Source organism: Tympanuchus pallidicinctus, unplaced genomic scaffold, assembly GCF_026119805.1.
Source record: "Tympanuchus pallidicinctus isolate F22 unplaced genomic scaffold, pur_lepc_1.0 scaffold22, whole genome shotgun sequence".
Lineage (NCBI taxonomy): Eukaryota > Metazoa > Chordata > Aves > Galliformes > Phasianidae > Tympanuchus > Tympanuchus pallidicinctus.
In genome coordinates this window covers 31,476,672-31,489,043 of record NW_026294739.1, presented here as the reverse complement: position 1 = coordinate 31,489,043, position 12,372 = coordinate 31,476,672, and positions in this window count along the sequence as shown.

Below are 12,372 nucleotides of genomic sequence, written 5' to 3'. Positions count from 1 at the left end.
AGAGCCTGGGTTCCTGAGACCAGTGGTTGAAGTATCAATACCAAGCCAAAGCACTTGAAGAAGGAAGGCAGAGCATAATGTAGTGACTTGTATCAAGGAGGGGAAATCAATCCCACAAAAAGAGAAAAAGGAGAATCTTCTCAAAAAGGTGGAAGGAGATTTATATTAAGTCTTGTTTTATCTGCCATTCAAGTGCTTTAAAAAGATGCAGCTTTTTATGGATTCTTAAAGAAAATCATAAGCTCAGTCCAAGGTAGACGGATGTTATTACGTCCTTCATCTTCTTAAGCAGTGCCGGATCCCAGATGTGCCCAATCTGTGTGACTTGTGCACTTCAAATAGGTACTGTACGTTCTGACTTGAGCTTTGGCTTGTTAATTTCAAGCAGATGACATTCTTCCAGAAGGTGTGATGTCAGATACGCAGCAGCTCTGGCTATGATGTCATGCTGAGCCCTTGCAGCAGCCAGCACAGAATGTACATGAGACCTGACAGGCTGCTAGCTGGTGGCTCCCACGCTCTCTTACACTCACAAGTTCTGAATTTTCTTTTTGTGCAACCATATGAGAAGTCTTGCTATGAGTTAAAGGAAAAGACAGTCTTCTCCTCTAATAAAAATCACAAGAACCTCACGTAATTAGAAAGGTAGGGGAAGGAGGTTTTTTCAGAGGAATGACTGACTTCATAAATACAGATCTGCTTTCCTATGGAAAGTAAGTGTGTAAAAACTGACTGCTCCTTTGTTCTTTTTGCACTTCCTAGAAATGCTGTGTCATTCAGCTCTTCTGTGCACTGTTGGGTAGAAAATGATGTCTCTTGGTCTGGTCTCATTACAGTTGGCTCTGTAGTGTTGCTTTACTCTGTTTGAATAAGAAGTTCTGAGGCTTTCTTGTTTCATGACTGACATACAGAAGTTCACTTCACAGGGAGAGCTAATTGCTCTGCATTTTGCATGCCTGAAAAGCAAACCAAACCCCCCAGATTAGCAGTTCTCTCTTCCCTGTTTCTCCTCCCTCCCTCTTTCTGCTCAGTTTCTTTGGTGACCATTCCCTGATGTTTGATGTGCCCTTGGCCTAGCTTGCTTTCAACATCAGACAAGCCCTGTTTTTCCTGCACTGCTTCCAGTAGCTGATCTCCCTCTCAAATTGAGAAGTGCATTTTCAGAAGTGACCTTTAGCAGCAGTGGTGGCATTTTCATCTTCAGGGAAACCTCCTTGGCCCCGTAACCCAAGGTTTGATCCTATCATTCAGTGACACCGTCAGAGGGGATGGGAAGAGTGTGAAGCTGAGTGAAGTTCAGCATGTCATGGTGTATTAAACAGCTCTCTGAGAGTGACAGGATGAGCTCGATTTGTTCTGCTAGCAGATAAATAACTTTCTCAGTGTAATTAATAACCTTAGTGATTTGTTCCAAAAAAAAAAAAAAAAAAAAGGAATAATAATAAGATTGAGTAATCAAACTATTGATTAATGAGTAAGTCCCCTTGAAAAGGTATACAGAAGGTTTAGCACAAAATGTTAGTCCTTCTGGGCTTGGTTCCAGTAGAGACTGCAGTGATGATTGAACAATAGGATTATTATACAAAGTCATTGTTTTGAGAGTGGGGAAAAAAAAATTGGTTCCTTTTTTCTTTAGCAATTCATTCATCAAATAAAAATACATTTTTTAACAGCGGCATTGCATCCAACGTTATTTTTGCAGCTGGGCTCAGCACTTGCACAGAACTCCCATTGGCAACAGTAGTGTTTCTGTAATGCAAATTAAGAGAATTTCTTCCTTAAATGTAAAATCTTGGGGTCTGTACTTGCTTTCTATGCAAATAAAAGCACTGATGACTTCAGGAAAAGTACCTACAGTCCCCACCTCCCTCATGCTTGAATACTTTTGCAAAATGGAAATCTGGGACCAGGAGGTGAGGAAGGAAGAGATTAATTTCCTTGGAGTTTAAAATAATTCTAATAAAAATTCTATAAAATGTAACTCATTGGCCTAATAGCTTCTATAACAAATAATGCTTTGGGGAACAATAAATTGTGTAATGATAGTTCTGCTCAGATTGACTAAATCATTATGTGTTGCTAAATGTCAGCCACTGAGGAAATCATAACTAAGCACACTGCAAGCTGGCAGTCTTGTAAAAAGTCTCATATTGTAAAAGGAAAATGGAGACTAAAAGCATTTCACAGATGCTAGAAGGAAGAGGCTAACTACTGTCTCTTTTTTACATTTTCAAACTTACCTGTTTTCCACAGGAGAGCATAAAGACATAATCAATCAAAACAAAGCTTTCACAGATCCTCCTGTGATGAATCTAATTATTTTGGAGAGATCAAGTGCATTTGCTGTTGATATAAACAGCAGTGTGATTGAAGTATCAAAGGTAAATCAATAGGCCTAGAATGTGGATCAAAACATTATAAGCTAGGGAGCTTAGAATCAATATTTTCATGAGGAGAGTCAACAACTGGTACTGCTGTGCTTAAACTCATTGAATAAATATTCTGTTTTCAGAAGTCAGTTGTCAAAAAAACAATCATTGTATCTAAGACATTTGCCTTTTCTACAGATGAGCTTTTCATAATTTGCAACTAAACTTTTTGAATACAGAATGCTGTAGTGAAGCCATGCAGGAGGAAAATGATCTGTGATATTTGGAAATTGCTCCCGACACTTGAAAACCTTTAATCATTAGAGAGCAGCAGCTCAAGCTAATCCCCATCGCCTCCCCTTCCTTCATCCCTGCCCTGGAAGCTCTGGGTTAGCAGAAGGCTCCCACTTGCTGCCTGCTGGTCCCCCCTGCAGTTTGGATGCTGATAGCACTCGATGGTCTGAAGAGTTGAAGGAGAAGCAAGAAGAGTGTGAAAAAGGAAAAAAGTGGGCAATTGTACACATTTCTGCACATCTGGGCTTGTGGATCTTGGCCAGTCTCCTGCCACCACTTACCGACTTCTTTCACTTGCATAGCAAGGGAATATTTTAGTTTTGAGCTAGCGATGCAGCTCAGAGCACAGCGACTGATTGCGGAGAACTGGAGGGCTCCTTCCAAAAGCTTTCAGAGATTGAAAGTGAGGAGATATTAGTAATTAGCGTCAATGTTGCCAGTTTTCTTGAATTCTGTGGGCTTTCGCTGCCCCAATTTGGGATCTGATGTCTGCCTACATCTTCCCTGAGCAAGCAGTTAAAAAAAAAAAAAAAACTAGTGGAAGAGGATGCCATAGAGAGATTGACTGTAGGAAAGGATGCATATGTTAAATTTTGCTAGTAATGTAATATTGGATGTGATATTTCTTTTCCTCCTTTGCACCTTTTCTACCTTTCGTCTGCTCTTACTGTAACTATACTGATGTAAAGATGCAGTGATGCTACACCATGTAGCAGTTCTGATAGGGAAAGCAGGCAATGCTAATAGGAGGCACATTCTGATCATTAATACTGTACTGACCCTGTGTTTGGCTCTGCAAGTGGTACTGCTCGTATGGAGATAGAAAATGTTTCCACAAGTCAGACCTAAATTTTCCAGACCAAAAAACATTTCAACACTCAGTTTTTAGAGGTTGATGTAAGCAACAATATAATGCTCATAACAATTTTCTTTGAATTTCCAGGGAAATTGTGAAGAACTTGCTGCTTTAAAAGTGGTTTCAACCTCTCTGACTCTTGCAGTCTTTAAAAGCCTCAGATTGAGAACACAAATGGAGAGCTCACCAGGCCCACGGGCAATTGCTGCCAGCTCCTGGCCGCTGTGCACAGCGTCACTTCTGTTCCTGATTCTTTGTGGATAGAAACATGCTTAAATGCTGTAAGTAATAAATGCTCATTTCAAGGAGATCAGTTGAAACAATCTTTGCCTCTTTTAGCTACCTTATTGTAGTTTTCTAATCTGTCTTTTAATTTTACCTCACTTAAAAGGTTTCAGGGATTGCATTCCAAACTGCAAGTATCAACCCATGGGCACTTGCAGTGTAGTTAAGCATAGGAGCTGTTGTTATGTGTTATATGTAGCATGCTCTACCATACAAACTCTTTTGAGCTAGCCAAGGTTCAGGTTGCTACACTTGCTCATAGTTTCTTTTTTTTACAGGATGATGGAACAGTAGAAGCCAGACTTCTAGGTTAGAGACAGAATTAGATGTCCATAAGGAATTTCAGAAGTGTTTCTTATTGGCAATTAGCTGTTCAAATACTGTTGAAAAAACACTCAACACCTAACTGCATCACAAGGCACATAAGCATAAAAAATCTGCCTACAATTCCAAAACGCTTCTCTGCTGTTTTTCATCTTTAATTTTAAGCATTAGCCTTGGATTCTTAATCAGCTAGGAAAGAAAGCATCAGAATTTTGACTGAGGCTAGTTGTGTGCTTTACTGCTGTTGTCTGACCATTCCCATAAAGTGTGTTATTTTACCAAACTTGATCTATTTGGAAGCCTTTACTAAATCTTAAGCAGAAGTCTTTGGCATTGTGTTAACTGATACATATTGCAAATTTCTGAAAATAAAGCAGGTAGAAATTTATAAAATTTAGAGTGGTTCATCAAGCCTAGAGCCTGGTTTTGTCTGAGTGCAATATCGTTCCAGGCAGGGACAACTCTGTACCGTTTTAAGTTTTCCATAGATTCAAGTGAAGCTTAGTGATGTGAGGCTTTAACTCCCAGGGAATTCTGTGTGCAAAGGATGACTTTGATCCAGGGACATGCTGTAGGAACCATGGTAACACATCTCTCAAGTTATGACTCTTCTTGCTGTGAGCTTTTTTTCCAGTCTGTTTGTGAATTGGGATTGGCAGGAACAAACTCAAGCTTATGGTTGGAATTTACCAAACAAGAGGATATTGAGGAGTTAAATCTGGAAATCAGCACTTTATCTTTCAGATTTCCCTTAAGCTCTAGAAGCAGAAGGTTGTATGGCAGCTGCTTGCCTGATCACCGAAGGGGAAAAAAATAAAATGTCTGTTAGGCATCACCTGATAATCCGTTCAAATTGAAAATGCTCTAAATTTTCCTTAATTGAACGAAGAAATACGTAGAGATTCATTCATTCTCTGTATTTACCAAGTGTACAGTTAGAGACTCGGGAGCTCTTGTCTCTATCGAAAAGAATTGAAAAGAAAAAAAAAAGTAAACATGAATTCATTTGTCAGTGTATGAATTTCAGTGTAAGCACCATCTGTTTTTCACCATTGTTGTCTTTCAGCAACTCCGTCTCTTGACAGGGTTGAATTCCCTATTTTAGGGAGGATTCATTGGTCTATTCTGATGTTTCATAGTGTCAGCTACAAAAATTATTTTTATTATCCCATAAGTGCATCCTGACAAAATGTGTGCTGTAGTGAACCCACAAGCCAGCATCCTGCTGTGTGTGTGTGTATATACATGAATACATATATGTATGAAACTTTGACTAAGTAATTGGCTTCAAATGATAAAAATCCTAAAAATAATTTTACCAGGAGATCAGCTAAGCCAACACCAACTCTTTTTTACATACTTTAAATGCTCCTTTGCTTAGCTTTCCCCCATAGGTTCGGTAAATCATTGCTATTGTGTATGTTCCAAAGTCTCATTTGGAAGGGATTTAGATTGTATCTGAAGATACTGCTGCTGTCTGAAGTCAGGGTACACCGTCACATAATCCTTGCTTGAGTTTGGTCACGTAGAAAAAAAATCCGTCTGGAATTCTCAGTGCTTTCAGCAATGGATAGTTTGAAGTTTTGGCAGCAACTGAAACCCTTTTGGCCGCTGCCTTTTTTTTTGTTTTTTCCTTCATTGCCCAGTAATGTTTTTCTGTGAAGCATAAACCAGGTAGATTCTTGAAAATATCTCCTATAAACATTGATTTAACAACCAGCAAAGTGAAAGAAATTTGCAGTGTTTTATGTTACACAAGAGTATGCTACAAAATTAACATCCCCGAGTAGAGACAGTAAAGTATGCTTTTGTATGCCTTCTCTTTGACTTCAGTGAGCTGCAGAACAGACCTCAAAATGTGGTTCCCTGTGAAACTTTGTTATTCCATTTAGCAGCTGCTTTCAAACACAATAGGAGGTTTTCAAAAATATCTTCATCTGAAAGTGTTCGTCTGTAAGCATAAAAGCAGCCATGATAACATTAGGGGGAAAGATAACAATGTCTATCTCTGTAATGATATCACCTTATCTTTAATTAATGTAGAGTACTGCACGATCTTTTCTGAGATAGGAGCCTCTTATTTGGGTAAGGTTCTTCCTCAAAGAGTATCAAGCCAGTACAGCTGTTTTAAACAAAGCTTTAATGTAACTTCTTCAGCAGGTTCAGAGGCATTCAGAATCGGCTGTGGTTGTTTCCTTTGAGGCAGGAAAAATAAAAAAGCTCCTGACAGAAAGATGGAGCTATCCATTTCTAATACTGCAGTGGTTTGATTTAGAAACTGCCCTTATTCCATGGAATTGTATGACCTCAGCTCACAATGTTTTAACTAGAAATGAGCACAAATAAATCCCCTGGATCTGAGCTCTGAGTAGTTTCACATTCCAGTCAGAGTTCAAATACTTCAGACAGCTTTTGTATCTGTAGTATACACCAACAATCCATAATAATATATCATGAAAGTCTTATAGAGATCACGGTCCCACCCTCAATATAGGAAATACCAGGAATGTGGTTTCCTGTATTGTCTGTCTATGAGCTTCTCCTATGTCCAAACAATACAGCCTTTAATTAAATACCACTCAGTGTTTACTTCTTCCATTTCCACTGGTGGCCCCCATCTACTTCGCTTCTACCTTTGTTCCCTGGTCTGATCAACAGTGAGGGTCTCTGGTATGTCTGAGTTCCAGCTGTGTTTCTGGACCTCCTAAACTACTGTTCAGGAGTTTTTGCTCCTGTAGCGTTTTTCTCATTCCAGCTTCTTTTCCCATTGCCTGGAGCTAGCAGAGGAGCTATGGGGGAGGTGCACCTCACAAGCAGCTTGCTTGTGTTCCTTGGTCTTCTGGGCCCTAACTGGCATGGTCTGAATTTCTGCATAAAGGAAGGTGCCCATCAGATTGGATAGCATACCAAACTTGGGTCAGCCGTCAAGATTAGATGAATCTGTAGCAGTGCTTTAGATGTAATATTTGACGTGGAACTGACTGACTAACTGATCAAGCATCACAGCTGATAGATATTTCTCACTTAAAAAATTCACCCATTTGGCTAAGTCTTAACAGCTGATACAGATTTATGAATAGGCAGTAATGGCCAACTTGCTTTTTTGTGTTACTGCTGGCAGAAGACACAGTTATACGTCTGAGTGCCGCTGGGCTGAAATGGTGAGGAAGGAAAAATTCAGAGCCAACGACAGGCCATTTCTGTGTGTTATTTTCCAAGAAGTAATCCATGGTTTCAGGGCAGATCCTCTTGTATTCAGCAAGTGGCTCCCACTTTTGGTTCTGCTTTTTTATGTACACCTAGAGCTGCAGCAAAATAGTTTCTAGACCTAAGCAGCTGTACTGCAAGCAGGCCTTCATTAATAGTTCACCTTTGAGTGTAGGACTACGTGTATTGTGATTTGAAGTGTTTTCCTGAGGTGGGGAGATAGATGATGTGAAGTGTTTGGCATGGGTTCTTAGCCCACAACATCTTGTGCTGACTGTCATGTAAATCTGTGATGGCTTTCTTCTACCTGAAGTAATCTCTGTTGTGAACAATCAGGTTGCCTGTAAAGTAAGTAAAAAAAAAAAAAAAAAAAAAAAAAAAGCACTTTTCTCTCTGGTTAAACAACAGATTTGTCAATGAGTTGCCAGAATTGTAAACGTCAAGTTAGCTGAGTACAGTCTTATATGTACAATTTTCTATGCATATGTCTGATACTCCTTAATTTGGAAAGGCTGTAGTAGGTTCCATCCTACTACAAGGCAGCCCATCTGTTCAGTGATTCCGTAACTTCAGAACAGCTACACGTATCACTGTGCTCCTCTTGCTGTAGTCCATTCAGATATGTGACCAGCTTCAGATTTCACTGGCATTTTAAAAAGTATTGGCATGTGCCACGTAGCTGTCTCTTGCGTGCTGTGCTGGTTATGTCCATGATGGTCTCGTGCCATGCTGGATCTGCTTTCCCCAACAAGTGAGCTCCCATTTACAGAGGGTCAGGTTTGCATGGCCCTACGTCTGTAAAATTCAGTCCACGGAGCCCATCACAAATATGTACAATACACCCCCTTGAATGTAAGTGAAGGAGATACATTTTTATATTTGAGGCTTTATATTTGTGGAGACTGCGTAGTACTTTACAGATGAAGGCTGTCTTGGGTTGTATGTGGAAACAACATGGAATTCAGTGTGGTTGTAATGACAGGTTCGAAAGAGTCTGTTTGTTCCAGGAGGTAAGAGCATAGCATTATGGAGAGCGTGGTTGGTTCAGTGCGTGGTTGCATTATGTAAATGCTAAACGATACTGTGACGTGCAATCATATGCTGCTTTTTAGGGGGGGTTCTCGTGTACTGCAAAGAAAAGAGAATTGCTTATTTCTTATCTTTGAAAGTTCTTGGGATTTTCTTTAAGGAGTGAAAGGCTAATTGAAAATTGCAGGCCAGAGCTGTGCCTACTGCCAGTTCCTCCCGCAGTTCCAGGTGAGCTTGGAGGTTCTGGTTCTAGCCCTTACTGGGTGCCTGGTGCTGCTCTGTATTGCTGAGCTGCTGATGCTTCTGACATGAGTGACATTTCTATGGTGAGTAGGATTTGGGGCGCAACTATGAAGAGTTCATTTACAGTGGTTTTGGATTCATTTCCATTAGGAGTACACACAAATGTAATATAGCAAAAATGCAAAATAATACCTATCTATAAGGAACAGTGCACTGCTGTGTACGATTACCCATGACCAGTAGAACTGGATGAAGTCGTGCCTGTTAGCACAGCTCTCTGCCAGCTTTAATCTATCTTCTGTCTTTTTAAATGGCCTGATGCAAAAAGAGGATTGTAGATTCTGTATGGTCTGTCCTTGGCCATGCTATTCCCCTTGTCAGGCAGGGAAATTTCATGGAGAGCTTTATATTCACTTCTGTGGAATGTAGCACAGAGCATGCTGTCTCTCTCATGCTTTCTGTGAAACAAGTTGGATTGAAGCGCACCAGCATGGTACAAGCTGTTTTAAGACCTAACAGTTAGAGACAGAAAGTCTCCTCCCTGAGGATCTTAGAATAAAACTAAAGAAGGCAGAGTATGGAAAGAGAAGAAAAAAGAACAAAGGAGAGTTGCCTGCCCAAAGATGTATCAAAGGACAGATGTGACCCATGGACAGAGTAGGCTTTCTGAATCCCTCTCTGGTACCCAGCCACTGGCTGCATCTTTTCTGTTCTAAAACGAGTCAGCAAGATATTGTTAAGTGGGTAGATCCTGCTCTTGTGAAAACCTTTTGAGTATTTCATCAGGACACTTTGCTATTCTGTGTGTGCACGCATGCATTCATATATATATATATATATATATATATTGAGGGAGGGAAGAGAAGAGAAAGAGAGGGAGAGAAGAACATCCTGTGGGATTTCTTTCACCATCTGCTGAGTTCTGACTGCCATCTGTAAAGTAAAAGCGTTTCTGTTGTTTAGCCTTTGTTCAAAATGTATTTTTTGTCACAGTGGCTTTTGGCATTAGTGTGCACGACTAGAAGAAATATTCAACAGTTTGGGGCAAACAGGATAAAACACCAACAACTGAAAGGGATCTGAAACATCCAGTTTATGCAGTAATTTGACAGAAGGATTTGACATCATACCTACTGTAATCGCCCCTTAGAATTTCAGACATAACCTCTGAGATTCACAGGAGATCAGACAGCAGCTTGTCTGCAAAGGCAGAGGCCTATTTAGCTGAACATGGATAAGGTGTGGGTAGCTAAAGTCATAATTACACAGGCAATTTACTCTGCTTGCCAGAAGTCCCCTTGGTTGGATGGTTTGTCCATAAGCGATCAGGAAATGCAGAGTACCTTTCTTGCTGCAGTTCAACCAGAACAGACGATCTTTAGTTGTGTTCCTTCATCTGTAAATGTTGTTGCACAGCTAGTTACATATACAGCTCTAATTGCTGACTTGTGAGCTTATTTGTAAGTTTGCTAGGCGTATAGTGCAATAGAAAGCAACAAAATGCAAGCAACACAAAGGAAAAAATAATCCACGCCTGGCTTCCTGTTTCAGAAATCAGAAACATGTATTTGACTAATTGTCTGTCTTGCATGTGTGTAAATTTTCTACAAAGTTTCCTAACATCAGAGGCATAATTGTTAACACACATCACAAATGTGTTTGCCTATTAGCCTCAGCTTTAGATCTGCCCTTGGAATTTGTGTGTAGTGAAAAATACTTGGCAGAGATTAAACAAGAACAGAGAAAACTCTAGCAGAGCACCATGATCCTTAGATCATGGTAATGAAAGGAAGACAGGCTATGCTTAACTTAACACAGGATCAAGCTAGAAGGCTTTTTATGTGTTGGCTGGCTTTTGTAGTTGGACCTATGTGGGAAGCGCATCCAACCACTGGAATACAAGATGTTTGTGTGCTAGTTCCTGCTAGATTCTCACTCTTCTCTGGGTTCAGGCTGTAAGTCAGCATGACTACAGGATTTGAGATGCAGCTAAACAGTGGTTTAGCTAACTGTGGTTCCAGAGCAAAAATAAATGGGCCCATCTCTGGTTGTTCTCTTGGTATGGGTTACCTAAGTTGCCATTGTGTGGCTTCATCAGTAAGGGTGTTGGGAATGAGATCAGACAGAAAAACAATCTCTTACGAGGAGAGGAAATTGAAGTGACTGAGACTACCCACTCTAAAAGGGTGAAGAATAAGGGGAACAAAATAAAAGATAATAAAATAGCCTAAGGCTCAGTCACCTCCTGATAAAAGAGCAACATGATAGAAATACAAAAAATCTTGAATGAGAAAAGGGTCCATCTTCAAGCCACACTGTCAAAATATAGGTTTCATCATTGCGTGAGCCAGGAAACAGGTTCAAAGTGTGATGGGATATTTTTTATGACTGACAAGAATCTTGCATGATGCAATGCTAATAAAAGCACATTGGAGAAAACAAAACACTGTGTCTTGCAATTTAAACAGAATGACCTTTTGCAGGCAAAATTACATTTGTGTATTGCATATTTATGTATTTATTTTCACAAGAGCATCTGGTGCTGTCTTATCCAGACAAGTTTCTGGACTGGGCTGACTGTGGTCCAATCCAGTCAGGCAAGTCCTGTGCGGAAGTCTTTCCTTTGATAAAGATTTTCTCCAAAATTGCTGTTAACAGATTAAGTAGAAATCTTGTGTTCTGAGAAACTGCATTTTCTGCAGGAACAGCTGTGAAATTTGATAAAATCACCACGGACTGTTTAAATCTTTCTATAGCAGTAGCTCTTCAGTTAACCCTGGATCATTTAATAGGTGGGTAAGTCTTTCAAGAGTAATTAAAATGATGTTTTCAGAGAATTTAATATTGTAGACAGGATTTTTTCAAACAAGAGCAGTGAAGACATATATGCCAAAGCCATGAGTCTGGCACTGGATGCACCATCTTGCTCCCTCGTGCATTAATTTGAATCCATGTTTGGAAAGGCACGATGCCTGATTTAAATGACCAGTTTGCTTATAACTACCCCCCACCCCATCCGAGCCAATTGCAATGGGAAGTCTACAGTTGCAGTTACTTTTTAATTATCAAATGAGATCATTACTGAAGTAGCGTATGTTATAGGTATGTGATTATGAAGTGTTAAATACTTGGGTGCAAATTATTTCATCTTCCTAGCAAGGGGCTATTCTACTTCAGTACATAAACTTTTGTTTCTGCTTTGCTTCTGGTCTGCTCTGGCATGTACTATTTGGGACATGTAAAAATAGAGCTTTTGCTTCTGATCTTGCCTTCCCACAGGAATTTTGCCTGAATCAGAGTTTTAGGAATAGGGTCTGTTTGTATTGCAAAGTGGTCTTCTTTAATAGTGCTTTAATTCAAAGAACTTTAATATCTGCATACAAATTCTAAAATAAAAGCAAACTTTAAGAACAGAAAATAGACATTTTCAAAACCAATTTATATATAGACTACAGCAATATAATTAAAAATTAAGTGTTGTGTGGCCATAATCTAGAAAATAAACTGTATGGAGTATGATATATCTTATGAGTAAAAGTAAAGCCTTAAAGATAGCATGGAGAATTCAACTGGATTTTATGGTAAAATATTATAACTGGAGAATTTTTTTTTCCATTTTTATATTGTGCTGTATAGCATCATATCTGGGTATCATAAGTCTTCATGTATAAAGTAAGAGCTTAAGGGAAAGTTCAAGTTAGATCAAGTAAAGGATAAGGTTAGGTGATGAACCTTGGAAATAATAAAATGAAGAGTCATCAGTGA